General features: G+C 32.3%; 1 long non-coding RNA gene across 1 annotated transcript; it reads left to right on the top strand.

Moving 5' to 3' along the window:
- Positions 1-6,568: 6,568 nt before the first annotated feature.
- LOC134807709 (uncharacterized) lies at positions 6,569-19,852 on the top strand. Its single transcript, XR_010148812.1, has 5 exons — positions 6,569-7,200; positions 11,543-12,670; positions 14,245-14,355; positions 19,069-19,171; positions 19,443-19,852. It is a non-coding gene; the product is annotated as an uncharacterized LOC134807709 (long non-coding RNA).
- Positions 19,853-24,874: the final 5,022 nt, after the last annotated feature.

The following is a 24,874-nucleotide window of genomic DNA, read 5'->3' as shown; positions in this document are numbered from 1 at the left end:
CTGGCTTCCTGCCCCTTATAAAGTTAATGGATGAGAGATATTTTTAAAATTAGCTAACCACAGGAATAACTTTTTTAAAACCCTGTATTCAACAGCCTATTCAAATAGTAGTAGCTGATCTGGAATATGTGCAGTCCAGGGTTTACACTCAATTTATTTCTGCTTGATTTGGCTTTGAAAATAACCGCCCACTGTGCATACCCTGCCAAACCTAATGCGGATATGCCTATTCCAGGAATCCTTCAGATTGGTGTCCTTTGTGTCCCCAGGGGCCTCTCATTGTTTTGCTAAAAGCACATTACCAGTAAGTTAACTTTGATTGAGATTGTCACAGTGTATATGATCCTTCAATGATTTTGAAATTATGAAAAGCATTTTTATATAATTGTGAGCATTATGCTTGACCCCATGATTATATAAAATTTTAGATGTATATTTAAACTATTATAGGTTTCACATTAGTTCAACCATTTTTCATCTATCAAGCCCACAGCAGGATTTCAAGAACAAATCTTAGATAAACTCATGTTGAATTTGTTTCATTATTTGCCTTTTAGCATGTTTATGTAGCTGAAATATGCCACAAAAGGCCATGGTCAAATAATTTAACCTACTTTGAAATGAATTAAGTTTATAAAGTTAGCAACCTTATAAAATGAGAAGTGAGTACAATTTACACCAGGACCTATACCATCTGGTTTGACACACACACTGTGTCATTCTGACCTGGGAAACACTGGTGCAAAGCAGCTTGTGGAATAAGAGTGCCTAGGATGGTATAGCAGCTCTTCAACTTACTAGCTGTGTAATCCTAATCAAATTGGGTTGATGTGGTGATTAAATTAAATTAGATTATCCATTTAAAGTGCTTGCACATAGCAAACACTTGCTTAACGTTTGTTATTAGTTATATTAATTTTAGCATTCTACCAGCTGTATGCATCCTCATATCAAGGGAAATTCAAGTGGATTGAAAATGCCATGCAATAAACCAAATATGTAGTCCTTCCATTAGCATTAACTCCTTTAGAGACTCTGAGAAAGCAACTGGAGTTTTCTGGGCTGCTTCTGTAAATTGTTAGATATATAAGCAAGCCATAGTCATTTGGGTTCAGCCCAAATTTGTACTTCATATTTCTCACTTTCTTCAAATGACCATTAACTTTTAATGGTGTGATATCTCATTTTTTTCCCCCTTATACTCACAGACACGAGACTTGCATTGCTTTTCACAATAGGAAAGTAGTGTAATTTTCATAAATATTTTTCATTTCTCTTTTGACCATTTCATTGTTTTTTGTGATGGAATAGTAGGAAAAACTAATTTTATTGGTAAGCTATTAAAAATCCAATTAACCTTTTATTCTCAGATATTTGAGATTATTCAGGAAAGATAGTGTACACTCATCTTAAACTCTTGGATTTGCTTATCATCAGGAATAATGAGTCTGTGCTTTCAGTTTTTATGAATGAAGACTCTAACATTTAGAATACAAGTGTTGAATGGTAGTATTCAGGTACCACACCCAGACTTCAGTCTCTATTACCGTTTCCACTGTACAAAAAACTTCTGTATTTTGTGTTTTCTATGGTGATTTCTTTCATTTGTTTCCTTCAAAACACTAATGTTCTCATTAGAATCATGTTCTAACAATAACAAATATAATTATATAATTCTCTAATTAACTTTGTATTGCACATGGTCAAGATAAAGAGGAAGGGGAGGAGATGAAAAGAAGAAGGAGGAGAAACAAAAACTCTAAGTAAATAATGATTCCTGGTACCATTTTCTTCTAGATCTACAACACACTTTTAAAATTTTAACTTTTTGTGAAAAGTTTGCTAAGCAAAATGCTGATTCTCTCTGTTAGTGAGCATCAACATTATCAAAGCTTTAAAAGAGTTCAAACTGCTAATATGTTACTACCAGTAAGTAAAACTAATATGCAGGATCAACAGAAAAGTAAAAGTATAAGAAGTACTGTATCTATGAAACTGTATGTGGCAAGTCTGCCTTTTCTGTCTCAGTGCATAGGCAGGAGTGAAGAGCATCCAAAGCTCATGATGATCCCAGGAATAATTTTTTTCATCTCTTAGACACCATCAGCAGGAGTGAGAATGAGATTACTGAACTCTGTGTGTCCCTTGCTACATGGCTTCTCCTGAGGAGAAGGGAAAAGAGCACTCACTATGTGTATCACTCTACTTGCAAATAGGCAAACACTCTCAGCCACAAATACCCCAGTCTGCCTAAGAAACAATCAAGACAGATCCCATCATCACTTCCATCCTTGTTCTATCAACTACCACAAGAAATACAAAACTGCCAAGATATCAGTCATTGCCCATCATTCCCCTTCCTAAGTAGCTCTGCACATTCCTAATCTGCTACATGCGTCCTGTTTCAAGTTCAATATACTCAATGCCAATATGATTAAAATGTACTATATCCTTAACCTTTTTTCTCACTGTTCCTTTCAACTGCTGCCACTAACTGAAATCCAAATCTCTCTTGAGAATATTGCTTTTGGTGAAGACCTCCCAAGTGGCTATATTTTGTTTTGTTTTCCGCGTCCCCACCACTCTTACATGTGAATGAGCTTGCAGTCAGGCAGCTACATTCCTTAACTCTTATTGCCAATCCCAGACCATTATCTTAGCCACATCGCTCCTTCAAAACACGCAGTATATCATTAGACCATGCCAATTGTCTTCAGTGAGTTAGACAATAAAGGTTGTAATATGTACAACATTGTAAGTATGATCAACTGTCTAACTATATTTTTTTTAAATAGTATTTTCTTCTTCTGGTGGAAAACATGATTCCCAGTTCAGTTGTCACTAAATTAGTGCTACTAAAATTGGTTTCGGTAACTAATGCCAGCCCATAAATTGTTTATAATTTGTCCGCGATACAATAATTTTAAACATTGGGAAAATATTTTACAAATGTTGTTATGACTCAATAGAGTAAATTCCTGTCCATTGAATCTAATATTTTTAAAAAACTTGTATTTTTTACATATGTATTCTATTTTCTATTCATTTATTGTAGTTTAGAAAGGTATCAGTCTGTAACAGTTTGGGAAAATATTAATCACAACAAAAATAAGAAGCATATAATAGTAGGGACCTTGAACCACGGTAGAACAAAGGAATAACTTAGATTCCAATGCGCAACTTTATCCACTTAAGTGCTGAACTGCCCAAAGCACAAATACCCAGAGGTACTAGCTTTAAGCAAAACATATAATATTTATTTCTAAGAAACAACTATACTCAGGGGAATTAACCTAAGCGGTGTACCTCGACCTAACACAATTTCACTGTGCTTAAACTGAAACAAAACAGACATGTTATACTCCTTGGTGATAATCTACCAAACAGGTGACAGTACAGAGAAGGGAAGGCTGCTCTCAGCCCAGCACCACCACAAAATGTTGGCCTGGAAATACAGAAAATAATTATTCACATTGGAAATAAAATAAACATTAACTGTCTTGCAGAATCAGATAAAATCCTAATTTAAAATAAAGGAAAATGACAGTGTTTCCTTTAAAACCCTTACTTAAAGCATTATTTACCTGTTATATAAATATTGGTGTTATATTTAAATAATCTATTTTCAAAAGAAATTTATTTGAGGAATACAAACTAAATACATGAAACAAAGCATAGTGTACAAATTGAACATACAACTTTAAAATTTAGGCATATAGTGCAATACTTTACATGTTTATAATTTATCATAAGCTAGAAAGTAACAAACATAATTTTTTTCTTAAATAAAATTTATTTTGTTTTCAAATCCACTTTATTTAATAACCCCATTTTTTACTATTCCAGTGAAGTATAAGATTTGAGAACTGATTTCCAGAGAGCTAATTTCATACAGAAATTTACCTTTCCAGTTTATTATTTCAGGAATGTGAAGTCACTACATGACCATGCTATTGTGTATAAGAGTCCATCTTTCTGGAGCTAAGATGCTGAATTACTAATTATGATAAGGATGTCTGGGGCTTTCTAGATTAAGTTACTTGCATAGAGATCATTTCACTCATTTATTGACTCATTCATGAATATATATTGAGTGCTTACTAAGTGCAACAATGTTCTAGAAGCTAGAACTAGGGCTATGAATAAAATAAAACCTTGTGCAAAGTAGAAGAAATTAAGGAAATAAATAAGAATTTATGTGCTGGTAAATTTCCAAAGACTGACCAAGGGAAATATCTTTGAGAGATAACTTTGAGTAGAAATCTGAAGAGAGTGGGATAGACAACCATGTGTATATGTGGAGAAAGAATATTTTTTTAAAAAGTGAGTACAGGTGCCCAGAGGTGGAAATGTCCAAGGCATTTTGTAGAAGCAGCATGGAGGCCAGTGTGCCTGCAATGGAGAGGACGGGAAATAAATAATAGGATATAAGGTCAAAGAGAGAGTAGCAGGTCTTTCTTCCTTCCTTCCTTTCTTCCTTCCTTTCTTTCTTTTTTTCTTTCTTTCTTTCTTTTTCAGCCTAGTTTGGAATGAAATAGCTTCAATTTCTGCTTTCAGTTAATCTGCAGATGTATTTGGTAAGAAAGTAGATAAAGGTAAAGCAGAGTTCTAACTTTAGAAACGAGCTGTTGAAACACACCAGCAGACTTGCCACTATCTTAGGGGAAAGGCCACATTAATGTATTGGTGCACTGGGTTAGTAGTTCTAACAGATTTAAACTCAATAAATAGGAAAGAGAAACTTTACTTAAAAAGTTAACAAGATGGAAAAATATATTTTTTATTGATTGTACAGAACACCCACATAAACATATAGCTTAGCTTGTAAGAGAATGATAAAAACAAATTAAAATATTTGAAGTAAATGACCAAAACCAAATGAAAAATAGAGCGAAGCTAAAATTTAATTTATATTTGCAGTAAGCAAAAGGTAAGAAACAACTTAAAAACTAAGAAAATAGGATAAAAAAGGAGACTACATGCCAAATTTTTAAAAAAGAGATTATAAAATCTACTAAAAACAAAACTTTAAAATACAATAAAACATAAATTGAGCTAAAATATACATTAAATGATCAATAATGTTCCAACTTGCTCTGCCCTTATGCGCAGAAACAATCTGGTATTGACTTAAGATGACAGAAATATAAAATTTCTTTACACTGACTTCCATGGGCTGCAATTTGTTGTTGTTTTGTTTGGGCCCAATAATTTTTCAAAATTTTAATTGTATATTTTCGAAGGGTGCAATAATTTCAGTATTCAAACTGTATCAATAGTAGTATATGTAACAATAAAAATTTTAATTGTTCTTTTTGTTTCTTTTACACTAGATGAAAGCAAATGAGCAAAAACACTTTTAACAGCTTTTTTTCCCCAAGTCTCTATTGACTATTCAGGGTCTTCACTGGTTCTACAAAGATTTTTGAATTTATCTATCTATTTCTATGAAAATTAACACGGGAATTTTGTAGATTGCTTGACTAGTATAGGCATTTTAGTAATATTAATTCTTCCAGTCCATGAACACAGTGTATCTTTCCATTTATTTTTACCAACTTCAATTCTTTTCATCAATATTTTATAGTTTTCGGTACATAGGCCATTCACCTCACTGGTTAAGTTTATTCCTAAGTTTTTTGTTTTTTGTTTTTTGGGTTTTTTTTGTAGCTATGGTATGAGGTTTTTTTTTTTATTTTTGGGGGCAGTTTGTTTTTGGTGTAAAAAATGCTACTTATTTTCTTATTTCTGTGTATTGATTTTATATCCTAATGCTTTACTGAATTCACTTACTCTAACAGTTAATTGTTAGGGTCTAAGGTTTTCTATATGAAAAATCTTGTCACCTGTAATCAGAAACAATGTCGCATCTTTGCATAAAGGAACAAAACTGAAGGCATAATTCCACCTGATCTTAAATCTACTATAATTTGATAATAATCAAGAGCCTGGTTCTGCACAAAAACAGACATAGGTAAATTAAACAAAATAGAAAGCCCAAGAATATGCCCACAAATTTATCATTAATCGATATTTGACAAAGGTGACAAGAACGCACAATGGGAAAAAGATAGTTTTTTCAATAAATGGTTTTGGTGAAATTGGATATCTACGTGCAAAAGAATGAAAGTGGACCCTTATTTCACACCATATGCAAAAATCAACTCAAAATGGATTCAAGACTTAAACATAAGACCTGAATTCTAAAACTATTAGAAAAAAAAAAGAGAAAACAGAGAAAAAGCTTGACATTGGTCTTTACCAAGATTTCTCTGGATATAACCCAAAAGTACAGGCAACAAAATCAAAACATACAAGTAGTATTACATCAAACTAAGATGATTCTGCACAGCAAAAGAAACAATCAATAGAATGAAAAGACAACTTTTCATTGGCTAAAGAAGTGCGGCAGTGGGCTGATGCTTATGCTCAGGGAATTCACTGGTCTTACCATGTTCTCCATCACCCTGAAGCAGCTGGATTGATAGAATGGTGGAAGGCTTTTTGAAGTCACAATTACAATGCCAACTAGGTGACAATGCTTTGCAGCGCTGAGGCAAAGTTCTCCAGAAGGCCGTGTATGCTCTGAATCAGCATCCAATATACGGTACTGTTTCTCCTGTAGCCAGGATTCATGGGTCCAGGAATCAAGGGGTGGAAGTGGAAGTGGCACAACTCACCATCACTCCTAATGATCCACCACCAAAATTTTTGCTTCCTGATCCCGCGGCATTCCATTCTGCTGGCCTAGAGGCCTTAGTTCCAGAGAAAGGAATGCTGCCACCAGGAGACACAACTACAATTCCACTAAACTGAAAGTTAAGATTGACACCTGGACACTTTTGGATCCTCCTACATTTAAGTCAACAGGCTAAGCAGGGAGTTACAATGTTGGCTGGGGTGATTGGCCCAGACTATCGAGATGAAATCAATCTACTGCTCCACAATGGAAGTAAGGAACGATATGCATGGAATACATGAGATCCATTAGGGCACCTCTTATTATTACCATGCCCTGTGATTAAGATCAATGGGAAACTACAACCACCCAATCCAGGCAGGACTACAAATGACCTAGACCCTTCAGAAATGAAGGTTTGGATCGCTGCACCAGGAAAAACAAAGCAAAACAAAAACATGACCTGCTGAGGTACTTGCTGAAGGCAAAGAGAACACAGAAGGTGTAGTAGAAAGAAGAAGGTAGTTATCAATACCAGTTTTTACCACGTGGTCACCTGCAGAAATGAGGACTGTAATTGTCATAAGTATTTCCTTCTTCTTTTGTTAAAAACATGTTTGTGCATGTATACACTTGTACTAAGAAAATATCTTCATTTTATTTCCTTTCTCCTTTATCATGGGACATAAGATTTTTTGACTTCCTATCTGCATTTAAGTACTGATAACTTTATGCAATAGCATTTGAGTTGGGGATTGGAGTCACAATTTTTTGTGTATCCTTTTCTGGTTGTATGAAGGATAGTTGTATTATGTTAGGTATAATTAGGACCATAATCTTGTATTTGTTTGAAGATTATGTATAATCTCAGGAGATGTGTATGGATCAACTTATAATGGGTGAACTTATGATGGTTAATACTGAGTGTCAACTTGATTGGATTGAAGCATTCAAAGTATTGACCCTGGGTATTTCTGTGAGGGTGTTGCCAAAGGAGATTAACATTTAATCAATAGGCTGGGAAAGGCAGACCCACCCTTAATCTGGGTGGGCACCATCTAATCAGCTGCCAAGGAGGCTAGGATATAAAGGAGAAAGAAAAAAAAAAATGTAAAAAGACTAGACTGGCCTAGTCTCCCAGCCTACATCTTTCTCCCATGCTTGATGCTTCCTGACCTCGAACAACAGACTCCAAGTTTTGGGACTTGGACTGGCTTTTCTTGCTCCTTAGCTTACAGGTGGCCTATTGTGGGAGCTTGTGTTCATGTGCATTAATACTTAATAAACTCTTCTATGTATACATACACACACACACATATATACACACACATATACACTATATGTGTGTGTGTATATACACACACACACACACACACACACACATATGTATCCTATTAGTTCTGTCTCTCTAGAGAACCCTGAGTAATACATCAGTAAACAGTGGTCTGACCTTGCCCAAGTCACAATTTCAAACTCTCATTTTTTTATATGTGAAATTGGGATACTACTATACCCCTAAATTTCTACCTCATAGAATTTTGAATTTTTAGGACTAATTGGTACCACCTATATTGTGTTAATCATTTTTCTGGCTAAAGTCCTAAGATATGTGGATAATTCATACTTGGTATTGATACATTAAACAAATATAAATAATTAGTTATGTTTAAAAATGTCAAAATTTTTACTAAAAAAGGAAAAATAATAGTGGTCTTCCCACAAGAGATTTGAAAAATAAGTGTACTTAGGCTGTCATCTTAATATTCAGCTCCTTATCATTCTCAATATTAGTGTCATAACTAATCATGAATTATTTGGCATAAGTCTCAAGCAAAGGTAGTTTTAATTCCTGGCTGAGAAAACTGAAATATTAAGTAATTCAAATAATCACTTTTGGTATATATATATTCTTCTTTTTGAGTGAATGCCTATAGATTTCAAAATAAAGATAAATATTTAAATAATATGAAAACAGAAATATCACAATTTTGAACATAGATGTATATATATATTTTTCTTTTCTAGTTTTAACAGTCCTACAAATTTTGAATTAACAAAGTCTTTCTCATTTGTAGCTTGCTACCTTATCTAGTATTGAACATTTAACACAGTTAAGTACAGTCTGAAATATATGCAAGCTAGTATAAATAATACATGGTACACATTTTAAAATGGCATTTCACAAGTTATGCCAAAGAGGTGAAAGCACTGATATATAAAGAGATTGACATTATGATAGTGCCTCTCACCCATAATCACATTAAATATATTTAGAGAATTGTAAAGAGTAAAGTAAAAGAATAATTCTGTAATTAATTTGAATTTTTTAAGATAGTAATGATGCCTTAGGATAATTACTCACTAAAACCTAAAAATTGCAATAAAGATTATTTTCTTGAGAATATAATCGATTTTAAAAGCACAATTTGAATTGTACATACTATAAGAGAGAAGAGAGAAGTAAAAAACATAAAAACCCAGATATCAAGTGAACAGAACTGGATATTTTTTCTTCATTTTTAGAAAAATGTTGAATTTTTCATAGAGCTGAAAGAAATCCTCATTATAATGCATTTTTAAATGAAAAATGGAAGCTCTGAACTCACTGCCAAGCTACAACATAGGCATACTGAGCTGTATTTATCTCGTGAATGATTCTTGGAATTTTTACATCATTAGCCCTGGCTTTTTTTCTTTTTCTTTTTTAACATCTGTTCTTTCTATTATTCTACTGCAATATTGAAAACACCACTCAATATGTATCATGTTTCACCATCTACAAAAGTAATTGTTTTCCTTACATGAAGAAAATGTATGCTTACATATCTGAACATTTTAGAATCAAGAAAGTGCTTCATGGGTCACATTTATCATTAGGAGGAATTCTTAACACCAATTTTCATTGACTTTATTAGTAAAAAATATTTTGAATAGTGAATAATCATAAGTATAACTTATTTTATATATAAATGAGTAGAATTGTGTAATACCGTTGCCACTTGTCCTGGTTTGAATCTAAAAATGATGTAAATTTTTTTGTGGACAGTGTTGCTCAGTGTGTGATTATATTTGGAGAAAGCCTTTAAGAGACAAAATTATCATTTGACATTCTTGATGATTTTCTTTTCATTCATCCATGTTACTTGAGAGCAAGAGTAGAAAAAGCATTCACATGGGAATGTGAAAACTGGATATTTTATTATATGACATAATATTTTAGTATTTATGCTGGATGCAATTTTAGAATTTTAGAAAATATAAAAATAAATATATTTTGCCCTCATTCAATGAGGAAACAAACACAATAGATAAAAATGTAAATTTTTGTTCTGCAATAGAAGGGAAAAAAGACAAATGACATACCATGTTTATAGCATGAAAAAAATTTAAATTATCTAATGAAATGATGAACCATTCTGCAGAAATTATTTCAAGTTAATAAAGAAAATTTACTTGTCTGACAGTTATGATTTCATGTTAAAGAATATTTCAGCTTTTAGAACAGAAATATTTTAAAGTCATATAGTCCATAGACTTGAACTGTTTGGGAAAATAAATATAAATAAATGAAAATCCAATATTAAACAATAAGTTTATTTTAAAACTACAAATAAATGTCAGAAAACATATGGGGAAAAGTGGATAAATCTATCTGGAACACTATGGTACAACATTTTGTAGAGGACATAATTTAGTTGATTCAGTGTTTCAGTGTTTATTATTTTTTAATTAGATTAATTTTCAAAGTTCAATCCCTATTTTCCTACTACTTAACTGTCCTTCTCAAATATGGTGACAATCATTTCTGTATTTTCACATATTACAGCTAATAAAATCAGGCAAGCTCTTTGTCTCACTGTGTCTTCAATAATATTCTGAAAGATAGGTCTTGAAAGTGTGAAACTGAGATTTAAATAACATTATCAATGGATTGTTTCTGAGTATTAAAAGGCCATAAAATTAACAAGTTGACTTTTAATAAATATATGACTGACATTTATATTAGGATAATATAAGTATAAATATTTTATGTATCTTAATATCAATATGATGTCTATTATAATCTAGTTGATTATTATTAATTACTTTGTTAATTACATTTATTGACAACTCATACTACCTTTGGCTTAGAACATATCTCAAATTCATAAGTTTCTGTTTAACAAAGGCTAAAGTCTACAAATGATCTTGAAACTTGCCACACTCTGATTTTTGTGTATGCCTAACGGTTCATTATCTGACTTGTTGAATCATTTTATTTGTCTCCATTAACTCAATATATTCCTATTTAAAATAACTTTTAAAAAGTAATGGGGTTAATGTGAGTTACTCTCTTGAGTAAGAGAAGGACTTAATCTTGGTAAATTATATTCGTATACTAATGATCATCCTATATATTTATTTAGATTATTAACTTTAGAAAATGCATAATGATCCAACTTTCATTTAAATACTTTTAGTTCAGATATATATTCTTTAATAATATTTATAGTTTTAAAACTGACTGCTTATGTTGAAAATGCATTAACAGCACCAACATACACCCATGTGAATATACATAACTGTGTGTGTGTGTGTAAATATACATATACACATATATAGAATGTAAAATCAGTAATTATTAGAGGGTTACTGAGATAACTAAGATTAGAGGTGACAACATTGAAAAGTAAAAAAAAAGTGCAAAATAAAAGTTGACATTCCACGGTAGCTTTCTTCTGGGGCTTCCCAGTACTAAACATGGGGCAAAATTGTGATAATGCATGTTTTGCCCCCAAAACAGGCTGCTTATGTATTTGGGTTTCAATCCTTGATCTTGCTATTTGTTTTACATTTTTTTCTCGTTTCTTTTTCTCTCTTCAGCCAATCAATTGTTTATTTGTGAGTTACCCACACTTTTTTTATTGTTTATTTGTTTCCTGTGGATGCCATAACAAATTATCACAAATGTCATGGCTTAAAAACAATAGAAATTTATTCTCACAGCTCTGGAGGCCAGAACAGTTTCACATGATTCAAAATCAAGGTGCCAACAGGACCTTAATCCTTGAAGGCCCGTTAGAGAATTTATTTCTTGCCTCTTCCAGCTTCTGGCGACTGTTGACGTTTATTTATTTGTGGCTGCATCACTGCAATCTCTGCCTCTGTGAACGTATCACCTCTTCTTGTTTTGTGCATAAAATCTCCCTCGGCCTTCCTCTTATAAAGTCACTTCTAATTGGATTCAGGGCCCACTTCAGCAACTCCAGATAATCACTGTATGTCAAGATACTTAACCACATATGTAAAAATCCTTTTTCCTTGTAAGGAAACATTTATAGGTAAAGAGATAGAACCTGATATCTTTGGGTGGCCATTGCTGGGCTTCCTACAGTTATTCCAGAGACGATAGCATGCATTTATGATTTTGCAGACCCTCCTGAGAATTTAAATTTCCAACTCATGTATAGATCCCTGAACTCTTTAATGTTGTATATTTTCTTCCACTTGTTGAGAAACATCCTTTGCTAATCACTGTGGAGTAATGGAATGAGATTTGCCTTCCGACCTGTAAGCAACAAGAACAACCAAGCCAAATGCCTGATACAATCCTTTTTTGAGAACTTAATCATTGGACAACAAAGGACAGTATTACCTGAGAAATTTCGTTGAGGGAGATGAATCTTACAATTTTCTGTGTTTATTTGGCTGCGGGATAGGGAAAGGAAACAGAGAGTCCAATAGGCTTTTTAAGTTGCAGAGATGGAGCTGAGATTTAGAGAAGTGCAAGGCAACTAGAGTTCAAAAGAAAATTTTCTGATTCTGATAGGGGAGGGCTACACTGAGGAAAAAACCCTAAAAATTTGCAGAGGTGATCCTTCAAGAATTCAGCAGAATTGTTTTCAATGTATGCATGTAAGAAAACTATGCATGGCTGGGAGATGAGGAGAGTTCGAGTACTGGATTCTCAGCCAGGGGATATTCACCACCACTCTCTCCCACCCCCACCAGGTAACTTTTGCGATGTCTGAAAACGTTGTTGACTTACACTACTGGGGAAATGTTCCTGGTATCTAGTCTGTAGGGGACAGTGATACTACTAAATATCCTGCAATGTACAGGACTGCCACTCTCCCCACAATATAGAATTATCCATATCAGAATGTCTATAATACTAAGGTTAAAAAAACACATATTATAAGGGACAGTAGCTCCATTACACAGATAATGTGTAACGTGAACGGGCCTATTCCCAGCAGTTACCTTATAAAAATTCATAATTCATGTGGAACTGGAGAGAGAACTATAAAATCTTGCCGGAGTAGGAGGAAATACTCAGAATTGCTCTACACCCACATAACAAATCATAAGATCAATATCAAGTAGAATAAAATGGCTTCCAGGTAACTTAATTATACATTAGAAGAAGGTCAAAAATTATTTATAGAAATATAGAAATATCCAGAACCTGAAAATGTGTAATAGACAATGTCTGATATTCAATCAAACATTATGAGGCATCCAAAGAGGCAGGAAAAAAAATGGTTCACAACGATGAGCGTAATCATTCAATCAAAACTAAATGAGAAATGAGGCATACGTTGCAGTTTGCAAAGAAAGACATTAAAATATGTGTTATTACTATGTTCAGTTTCAAAGGTTCAAAAAGTAGAAACATTAAAAATGGATTATTGTTTTCATGAATCTTATATTTAATCAATGTTAAATTTCAAGAGCTAAAATTTGTTTTAAATAGTCAATATTTAGATTTATATACATATTTAAACATCTATATGTTCACCTTTCTTCATTTGGTATTTTACATTCAGAATCATATTTTATCTTGAAGCATTTCTTCAATTATTTTTATCATAATGACTGATTGGTGTTAAATTTAGTTTTAATGTATTTGAAAATTATTTCTTTCAATTTCACTTTTGAAGAATTTTTTTGTTGAGCACAGAATTCCAGCATTCAACAATTAATGATGTTATTCACTGTTTTCTGGCCTTCCATATTTCCGTTATAATACATAAATCTATCTTTCCATATATATGTCTATCTGTAGCATAAGAAATATTCATATATGTGCATTGATAAATATACTTTAAATAAATATTCAAAATATATGCATTTATATGTACATATATTTAAATATATTAATCTATGTATATATGAATAGTTGTTATGCTAGAGAAAAATTGCCTACATATGTGCAAAACTCAGATTTGGTCTATAGACATATGTTATATGCCTATATACGTACAAAGCACAGATCCAACTTATTCTTTCATTAAATAAAACTGGCAATTCTTAGCAGCAACTTGTATTATACCAAGACTTGGTAGTTTTGAAGTTCTTACTTGCGTTTATCTTTAGTCAAGGAAAATTCTGGGTATAATTTACTTCCCCAGTCATTTCTGCAAGTCTGAAAGCTAGAGCCTCGATTATCACATTGCTCTGGCAGGACTTCTGTCTACATATGCACTCCAAGAGCTAGGGAGAGAGTCTATATTGTTTGTCATTTTACTAGTAATTATTTGGAGAGGTAGCTCAATAATTTTCATATTTTTAATTTTCCCTAGTTGATTCAATGTTGACCATACTTGGAAGCAGACAGACTAGGCAGAAAGTGAAGAGTAAAAGAAAAAAATGCATGAAGGCCACATGCTAAGGAACTTCAGCATTCATTTATGGTATGAGATTATAGTTCGACAAGGGATGCAACTTAGAATAAAGTGGTAAATTATGAGAAATAATTGTGACCTATACAGTGAAGAACTAAATGCAAAAAACATTTAAAAAATTAGAGGTTGGTCAAATACTTGGAATGCCGCTAAAGAGGCCAAGAAAAGTGAAAAATTTGATTTGAGTGACCAGAGCAAAGTAATTTTCAGTGGAGTGGTGAAGAAAAAAGTAAAAAAAAAAAGTAATTTCAAAAAGAGGTGGGGATGAGGAAGAAATGTAACTATTCACTCAGTAGCTATTGAAGATAAACTAAAATTATGAGCAAAAACACGCTTCTTTGAAAACTTAACTATCTAAGGGAGTCAGGTGTGCTGGCTCATGCCTGTAATCCCAGTACCTTGGGAGGCTGAGACAGGAAGATCACTTGAGGTCAGGAGTTCGAGACCAGCCTGGCCAATACAGTGAAACCCCGTCTCTAGTAAAAATACAAAAATTTGTCAGACGTTCTGGCAGGCGCCTGTAATCCCAGCTACTCAAGAAGCTGAGGCAGGAGAATAGCTTGAACAACCCGGGAGGTGGAGGTTGCAGTAAGTCGAGATTCCACCACGGCACTCCAGCCTGAGCAGCAGAGCAAGACCCTGTCTCAAAAAAAAAAAAAAAAAAAAAAAAAAAAAAAAAAGAGACAGAAAGAAAACTTAACTTTCTAAACTAAAATGCATGTATTATTTCAAATGTTCTTTCTACTTAAAAATGTTTTATATCATTTGCCTAAATCTTCTGATACGTGCTAATAGCATAGAGTGTTATGATAAAAATTGTTATTTAGCATAACAGTTGCAGGTACAGCTGAAATATGATGGCATATCATACTGAAAATTGCCCCTTATAATTTACTTTAAAATATGTGGAGTTCTGTTTTACATGCTTCGTGTGTTTCCAGAAGTAGCCATCAATTTTGTTTACTACCTAACATTTCATTAAAAGCAAAGGGAAAATCACCATTGTATTCTAAAAACGAACCAAGGAAATATGATCCAGAATGATGGAGAGTATGCTGAAAGTATGATTAAAAATGATGATAAAATATGATAAAATTACAAATAAGATAAAAGTAAATAGCAAAGATGGAAAAAGAGGGCCAAAAAAATTTAATTTATAACCTTGTGTCAAACTTTTCTTTAAAATTTAACTCTGCAGTAGCTTGGATTTCAAGAAAGTTAATATGAACAATTCAAAGTAAAAATGTAGTCTACTAAATATCTTTAAATGAAACTCTGCAGTAGCTTGGATTTCAAGAAAGTTAATATGAAGAATTCAAAATAAAAATGTAGTCTACTAAATACAGGTTAAAATGGAGACTAAAGCATACTCACTCATATATTTTTAAATATAACCATTTGAAATGCATATTCATAAGAACTAATTCATCTAACTCCAATCACATCTTATTTTAGTTCACAAGCACTGGCAATTTTTGCCTTTATTATGAGGAAAGAACAATCACATTAGAAAGCCTTGTCATTCTCCCAGTAATGAGTTCAATATGACATTTTGGAAAATGCTTTGCTGTGACTAGAATAGCAATGTTGATTTTATATTTTGAAAAGATGCTTCAAAACACAGACAGTGAGAACAATTTCATATAAGGATTTATTTTTTTCCCATTTCAATTTGAATGTGAGTTAAATTCTAAATTACAGTAATTGTGTACTGTTTTCATGTTACTATGAAGTTTCAAATTGTGGGCTAAGTCTTTTTCTGGAAGCAGAATCCCATCAATAGAAAATTATTTTAAAAACTGCTATTATTGATTTTTAGTACAAGATATTTGATTTACATCCATGGAAAATACCAGTAATTATGCATTAAATCAGAAGTATTTAAATGAACACAATTTTCATAGTACAGTCATAGTGAGGAAAAGAAAATTTCTTATTAGTTCAACCTTTTTAAGCTACTGTATCTAGTTTTAGAGTTGAAAGGTGTATGAATATATACTACTTAAGGACATTTTGCAGAAAACAAAGAGAAGCCTATTCTAACACAGCTTATTTCTAATTAGCATTATTCATCTGTATTTTCCATCCTATAGTTCTTTTTGAAACTGTCATGTCGCAAAACCAAATGACACTAGGTAATGTCAAATAAAAAATAGCACAAGACAAAATTAAATAGATAAGGAAAACTTTATTCAAGGCAGTGAGAAAGAAGATGACATAGTCTGAAGTTAACTCAGCTAAAACAAAGGGCAGAATTTTTAAAAGCAGAGTTGGGAAGATATTAGGCCGTCTGTATATGCTAATTGCACTTACCCAGAAGAAAAGCAAGCTCTGTCCTGCCTTCCCAACAGAAGCAAGGTAGCCACTGAAGTTGCTCAGAGACTAGGGGATAAGGGTGCTATCTTTCTTGATGATTTCATTTCAAAGAAATAGTCCTCAGGACCTGGGGGAAAATAGTCTTGGCTTGTAAAACTGGCAAAAGAGGCTTTTTGAAAAATTTAGAACTCAATGGGTCAGAGAAAGAATGTACAGTCATAATTTTTTTAAATTAAATGTTTCAGGAAAAGGGAGAGAAAGGGTGTCTATGGTTAGGATATATGGATTCTGTAAGGGCTGGAGTGAGAGGAAGATCAGGGGCCAAGTTTGGCTAAAGTCTAGTTAAGCTGAGGGAAATGTTAAGGCCATCTTGGTCAGTATTTATTTTTAAGTGTGCACAATCTAGAATTATTGATTCATGTTTTAGAAATACATGGGTTTCCTATAATGCAATATAGGGTTTCCTATAATGTGATGATTAACTTCAGAGTTCAATTTAAAAAAATAAAAAATAATATAAAAATTATTTTTATTAAAATGCGAAAGGAGGCACACATTGTGGTAAGGGGCAAAGGCTGAAAATAGCAAACTAACTAGGTGCTCAGCAAAAACATTTGTATTCTCAAGCCTCCTTTGCAATTAGGTTGAGGTCATGTACCTGGACCTGGATTCTCATCAATGGAATGGGTGTCTAGTTTAACATGCCATGAATTGACTTCTTTAACATGACAAATAATTTAGTTGATCTTTAATTCTAATATTCAATACTAGATGTTATAATTACTTACATTTAAAATAAGTTTCCTTATGGAAAACATAAATAAATATAAGAAATCAAACTAAAGCCACTTCAAACATTCCATCTGAACGGAGCTACAGATATGATTATAATAAACTCGGTAAAACATGCTGAAAAATACTAACTGATTCAAAATTTTAAAATATTTGATACCTTTGTTTGAATTTCTTTTATTTACTTTTATTATATGTTACAAATCACATCTAGAATATTGTGTTTTTCCAAGAACAGTTAAAAGAAAGAGATTTGCACTATGGCCTTCACTAACAATTCATAACCACTATTTCCATGGTGCAAAATGCCTCAGGACACGTATTTTCCTACTCCATTTACTCAACCATTTATCAAGATGAGACTATTTAATTCTTCTCTTTTTTTCTACAATATTTAGTAACTTCACTCACTGAGAAACTTGAAGGAATTAAAAAAGAACTTCTATATGCTCCCAGTGTTCATATATTAACCATTTTTATCCATATGTTTTACCCTGTTTTTCTTTAGATTTACATGAATTATCCCTTGTTCCATTTAATTTCAGTCCCCCTTCTTATGCACTAGATGCCATTTCTTCTTTTTCATTACAGACATTGTTCTAGAAATTTTCCCTTCTCTTGACACATTTCAAAATGTTCCTCACTCTACTAAAAGATTGCCATCAGCATATACTCACACATATATGCTCACACACACATATATGCAGCCCATAACTTTAGCAAAAGTATTTTGTAAATTACAAATGGTCTCCACTTTGCTAAACGTAATTGTCTTTTAGAAGTATTCATGTTACTTGATCTATCATAGGAATTCAATACATTTTCATTTGGCCTTTAGGATATCATAGTCATCTAATTGACCTCCAACTAAATTTTCCAAACATTTCTTTACATTTTCTTTTGGCAAATCATCCTCTCCTTCCCCACCTCCCACTGCCCTGGTACTCATTCCCTGAAAATTGTCTCTCTTCTTCTTTCCTCTACGTTTTCATTCTACACAGACTTCCTTGTAGATCTCATGCATTATCAAATCTTTAAATAAAATATATATCTTTACTACTTCCAAATTTATATCTACACTCTAAATATGTCCCTTGAATGTCAATTATATATATTCAAACTAAGTGTCATCACTACCTAGCACTTGTAGCAGGCATCTTGACATTTTCATGTCCTAAATTTAATTCCTGAATTTCCAGAGAAAATTTGTTCAGGACACATATTTTCTTTTTACCATACCAACTAATGGTAAGTTCATCCTTACATTTACTCAGGCAAAATGCCTTGGAGTTATCCTTGCCTCTTTTCTCTCTTTACTTCACCTGACATTTGGTCCATAAGAAGTTCTCATTGAGTTTGCATTTAAATATATACATAAGCTAACCACTTCTCATTATCTTCATTGTTTCACTCTGTTTCAAGCCACCATCAATTTTTGTATGGATTCCTGCAAGAGACTCAAAACTTGTCTCCATGTTTCCACCTCTGCTCATTTATATTCATTTTCAACACAAACTAAACCCAGAGTAATTTTTCAAAGCTAAAATTCGATCTTATAATTTCTGTAATCAAAAATTCTAATGGTTCCCCATTTCTCTCAATTAAAACCTGTAGTTCTTACAGTGAACACATTTTGCACCAACTGTGCTCTCTGCCTGGGATTGCCTTTCCCTGGATACATGCATTGCTACCTTGATCATTGTCTTCATGTTTTTATGTAAGTATCTGCTGTTCGACTGGACTTATTTCAAACATCCCTGCTTAAATTATACTTATCTTGAACCCCTGATCTTCACTATCTTGAGTTTTTATACTTTCTAACATACAATATACTCTAAATGTTGTTGTGTTTAAAAGTAATCATCTAAATTCTCCCAATAGAGTGCAAATTCTCTAGAGGCAGAAACATTTTTTGTTGTTGTTGTTTTGCTTTGCTCACTGATGATTTCCTGGATCTAGAATAAGTGTTTTAAATATTCTTTGAATAGCTTTCCTCCCCTGTTGCTTGGTTAGTGTGGATCCCAACATTTAAGGACACCGGATGGACTCATCGCCTAAATTTAGCCACCTCTCAGGTAAATGAGAAGCAAGTTTATGACCAATATTAGCCAACTGGTACCAGGCTACATCATTGGTTGGACTCTTGAAAAGAAAGCTTATTGGTAGATGAAGCTGAAAAGATGCGAGGGTGGGAACTGCTGTGATTACCTAGCAAACATAACATGACATTCTGTGGAGAACAACGGCATCTTTGAGAACCAACAAGAAGATGAAAAGGGGGAGCATGTGCTGACACAGATGTGTACCACTCTCCAGTGATCTATGAGGGATTGAAAAAATAGACATCAGTGGAGCAAAAAGTATTATATTTTGTCTTGAAATAAACCTTTGATTTACATTTTGGCTCTTATTTTCTTTGTAGTGGTCAGCTATATGTACTTATATTTTTACATTCAATACTTTGGATAAAGGATAATTGGTATGGAAATATGCTTCCTCTAAATTACTTTTATATCTTCAAAATTTTCTTTAATATGTTGTCCAAATATTACATTGAAATATGAAAATAAAATATCACTGCCCAGCACGGTGGCTCACGCCTGTAATCCCAGCATTTTAGAAGGCTGAAGTGGGCTGACTGCTTGAGGTCAGGAGTTCGAGACCAGCCTGGTTAACATGGTGAAACCCCGCCTCTTCTAAAAATACCAAAATTAGCCGGGCATGGTGGTGTGCACCTGTAGTCCTAGCTACTCCAGTAGCTAAGGCAGGAAAATCTCTTGAACCCGGGAGGCAGAGGTTGCAGTAAGCAGAGATCGTGCCATTGCACTCCAGCCTGGGAGACAGCGCATGACTCTGTCTTGAAAAAAAAAAAAGAAGAAGAAAAGAAAAAATAAAAAATCACTTACATTTGCTACCATTAGTATCTACTATAACATTTAAGCAACAACAAAAATGAAAAGGTGATATGCTCTACATATTTAAAATTTTTCATTTAAATTGATGTCATTAAGCTTTATGAAAAGCTTAGTTTATTGTCTTACATTATGAACTCCATTACAAACTGGCACTGCTCCAAATTATTATTCTGCAGGACACTAACTAGGTGTCTGGCATCAGAAAATTGATTATTACTCATGTTATAGTATTGTCATGAGGATTGAAGGGTGAGTAAATGCTGGCTATGTGAAAAAGAAAAGAAGAAATATTAAACCTCTATTTGTTGTTATTTCTGCATTAAATCTATTCAAAAGATATTTTTTGTGTGTTTAATCATGTTCTTTGATCATGTATTAGCATGTTTATGGGATATTCGATACTTCAGAGAATTCTAAAAAATATGAACTGTATTATTTTCATATTGATCTATTCATTAGTCAAAACTACTTAGTTGTAATTGTCCAAGGTAGTGCAACCCAAGTAATAACCACTTTTCTCTCTATAATATTGGATGAAGCCATGCTAACAGAGAAATAATTGAAATTGATGTGTGGAGTTTTCTTTCAAATAAGACGAGTTTAATGATAATTTGGTTGTGTTTGCTGACATAATTATCCATATTGCTTCAAAAACCTTAAAATAATTAGTATTTAACACACACCCTGCGATAAAAAGATAGTTCATTAAAACAAAGGTAAAAGCAATTTTAGAAGAACTGTAACAGACTCACCTTACATGCATTATCTTTTTAATTGCTCTTGGCTATTAAATTATGTAAGTATCTATCTTCCATGTCAGCAGAATTACTAATTCTACAGTATTTCATTGGATGGAATGTGAGATTTTCTTTTAATTTCTGAAAATGGATGCTCTAGTCAATACACACAAGGTGTATAACATTTGCATGCTTTATAACAATTCTAGCAACCTTGTAAAAAGTGCAAATTATTTCTAAATTTCTGGGAATTACTGTGATTTATATTTTAAACGTAGTAGGATAATATAAATATATAAGTCAAGTACTAAAGGAAACAAGGAGAGTTTGATAAATGATATGTTGTGTAAAATGGAAAGGATTTTAGTAAAACTATGCAAATTAAAAAATATATTAACATAAGTATAATATTTGAGAAATTTTTTTGCTCAATCATTAAAGTATGCAGTAATTCCTGAGCTGTCATATATTTCACCCACAAATTTTTAAAACTTAATATATAGTTCAAAACTGTGTAAACAATATTAAATATAAGAAGAATAAAAATATAGTCAAGGTATTTAAACAATGCATGCGAATCTCCAAATTTAAGACTGCAATTTCCTCTGAATAAATATTTGTGAAATAGATTGATAAATGGAATATTGGAGCTTTAATTCTTTCATAATGTTTGCTTCTTTTTAAATCTTTAATTTTTATTGACACATAGTATTTGTACATATTTATGGGGTAAATATGATATTTTGATACAGGCATACAATGTGTAATGATCAATCAAGATAATTGAGATATCTATTACCTTGAATATTTATCATTTCTTTGTGTTAAAACATCCTGATTCCCCTCTTACAGATCTTCTGAAATATACAATAAATTATTGTTAACTATAGTTGCCTTACTGTGCTACCAAACACTAGATCTTATTTCTTCTACCTAACCGAATTTTTGTACCCATTAAGCATGCCAATTTACTCCCCTCCCTTGCTATCTACCCACCCTCTGGTAGCCATTTGCTCTCTTCTTGAGATCTATTTTTTGAGTTCCCACATGTAAGTAACAATATGCAATATTTGTATTTCTGTGCCTGGCTTATTCACTTAACATAACGTTCTCCAGTGCCATCCATGTTGTTTCAAACAACAGAACTTCATTCTTTTATAAGGCTAATATTAGACTGTGTACATGTACTATACTTTCTTTATTCATCTGTTGATGGACACTTAGGCTGATTCCATATCTTGGCTATTGTCAAGGTTGCTGCAATAAACGTGGGAGTACAGATATCTCTTTAATGTACTGATTTCCTTTCTTTTGGATATATACCCAACAGTGGGATCACTGGATCTGAAAAAGATCTGAAATAATTTTTATTGATACATGATTTCTCCTTATATTTTCACTGCATCTTTTTGATTGATGAGAAATAGCAAATTTTTCTTAAATAACATACACAAACAAGGGGTCTTTTAAAATTATTTTATCTTCAGATTTGGTGTAGAAAATAATAGAGCAGGTATTCATTCTTCTTCATAAAACTGATGTGACATTTCTCATTTTAGAAAAGTAGAAAAAAGGTCAGATCAATATATTATGTTCAAGAGGTAATTTTTGAATGCAAATACATCAGGAATTTCACAATATTCTTACTCTTCCAACTAAATAAACCTATTTGCTGAAAAATGGCAGATAATTTCATTCAGCATTAATTCAATCCTTAAAACTGAGTCTGAGAAATAAAAGTGAATGAGAGATGATTTCTTCATTATTAAATTACACTTTCAAAATAAATTGATGTTTGTTAATAAATATTTAAAGTGAGTCCAATTTTCTCAATGTTCCAAAATCATCACTATATTAATCTCATGAAAGGATAAGAAATTCTATAATTTTATATTTTTGTGTGTGCGTGTGTGTGTGTGTGTTTTCTGTATCTATTCTATAATGTTTCAGCGGTAGCAAAATTTTTCATCTACAAGGTTATATAATTCCTTTGGGCTTATGCTGAAGTGAATATATTTGGACAATCTAAGGGTATGCTACATGAAAGAAAAAGTTAGAAACCTGTAGCATTTATTTTTTTTTCTTTAAAAGACAGGAAACTTTTTCAAATACTCTTTAAATCAAAGAAATGTTTAGTGTGATGACTACAGAAACCATTTATTACCAAAGTTAAATGTCCAAAGTGGGCTGCAATGACAGCTCAAAACCCTGTCAACTTAATAAACTTCAAAGTCTCTTGAAAGCAAAGAACCTTCAATAATATTTTTCAGATGATCTTCTTTAATAGGACATTTACATACATGTTCTGATTCCAGATGCATTTTAATTTGCTCTTAAAATATGAAACATCTCCTTTGAAAGGTGATGTGTATACATAAAAATCAATTTTTCTTTTCCCAATTAATTTTATTAAAGCCTGATTTGAGGCAGCATTACTGACTGACTTGTCTTAAATGCACCATACTTAAATTAAATGGGAAAACCATTACAAATCAGGTTCAAATTACATCTCTCTAAGAATAAGATTGCTTAGTTATAATTTCAAAACAGTCCCATTTGCAGATGGTGTCCTTAACTGTTCTCTATCTACTTCTAATTTTATCTTTTTCTCAGTGTCCCATGCTTTCCTTTACCTAGAATTTCCTATATCACTTTTCTAATTTCATAAAAACATGTTGGATAATGACATGGATTTCCAGGTAATCTATATATAATTTACAAAAATAGAGATAATTTTACTCAATTTTTCTAATGCATAGTGTCTAATTTCTTGCCTTTAATTGTATTAACTAATGCATTTAATTCAATGATAGAGAATGAAATGGGCAGCTGTGACTTAATAAGACTATCTCTAATATTTTTCTATTAAATTGTATTAAGGTTTTTGGCCTTAAGTATGAATATTTTAATATTTTTAAATTAAATGTTAACTTCTAATTTACTGAGTGATTTTCAACAGAAATAAGTGTTGAATTTTGAGTCCTTTGCAAATTCAGTGAGGCCAATCATGTGATCTTCTTTCTCAACCTTATTAATATGGTATCTATATTAATTGATTTCTGAATATTGAATCATCTGCATGTTTAGAATAAATTACACTTGGCAGAGATGCATAATTTTATGTGATATTGCAGTCTGTTAGCTAATATATATTTCAGGTATTATATTCCTATCTATAAATGAGTTTATGCTATAGTTTTTCTGACCAAAGTTTATAACCTCTGAATATCTATAAATATACTACGCTTGCTGCATATAAAGTACTTGGAACATTTTCAATATCATTATGCCTCTGGTCTTTTAAATTGTGTTGCACCTGTGATCTTTTTCTGGAATAGAAGTTTGGGGGTGGTTATCATCTACAGATGAAAACTATGAAAATAAAACCCACAATGAAAAGATAATCAATCAACCTGTCCTAGAAATGACTCATTTCTGTCTGGTTCCTAGTTATCCTAATATAAAATCTTGATGCTTTATCACGTATTCTCATCCATACCACCGTACTGTCATTTGTTATCCTTAACTGTATAAGGGAGACTACTACATTGTTGACATTGGAGGACACCAGTGAATTAGCAAGCAATAATATTACAACAATTATTATTAACATTACATTTTATACGTCAAGAAGACACAAGACATACTAAGCGTGTTAGTAAAAATATGGAAGCAATAACAAAGCCCCAAAATAAACTTCTAGAGATGGAAATCACAATAGCTAAGATAAAAAACATACACTGCATGGAATTAACAACAGATTAACAA

The sequence above is a fragment of the Pan troglodytes genome, chromosome 1 (genome assembly GCF_028858775.2).
Source record: "Pan troglodytes isolate AG18354 chromosome 1, NHGRI_mPanTro3-v2.0_pri, whole genome shotgun sequence".
In the NCBI taxonomy this organism is placed as follows: domain Eukaryota; kingdom Metazoa; phylum Chordata; class Mammalia; order Primates; family Hominidae; genus Pan; species Pan troglodytes.
Note: the sequence above shows the minus strand (reverse complement) of the source record. Positions and strands in the feature narration are given on the sequence as shown.